Below are 304 nucleotides of genomic sequence, written 5' to 3' on the forward strand. Positions count from 1 at the left end.
CAAAAAGGGCCAAGTGTCACGTGAGGTGAGAGCGCCATTCGCCCTGCAGGTGGACCAAATGAAACCCCTCCCCCAGAGTGACAGGACAGCAGCCTCCCCCGTTAGAAATTAAGTCAGGAGTCAAACCTGAGACAGGCTAACAGACCTCACTGCAGGTGGCTCCTGCCCATTTTCAGGGAAGGCAGTAGCCACCGGCCCAGCTCAGCTCCCTGCAGGAAGTAGACATCAGTAGCTCTTCATCTTGAGTAGACACCTGGGCCTTCCTCCCAAAGCCCGTTTAGGAGGCAGTTGGAGCGACTTGACT

The 304-nt window shown here is 56.2% G+C and overlaps 1 pseudogene; it reads right to left on the reverse strand.

The window, feature by feature from the left end:
• LOC105522782 overlaps positions 1–304 on the reverse strand; it is an 11,308-nt pseudogene that overhangs the window by 10,124 nt on the left and 880 nt on the right.

This window comes from Colobus angolensis, unplaced genomic scaffold (assembly GCF_000951035.1).
Source record: "Colobus angolensis palliatus isolate OR3802 unplaced genomic scaffold, Cang.pa_1.0 Scaffold44, whole genome shotgun sequence".
In the NCBI taxonomy this organism is placed as follows: Eukaryota; Metazoa; Chordata; class Mammalia; order Primates; family Cercopithecidae; genus Colobus; species Colobus angolensis.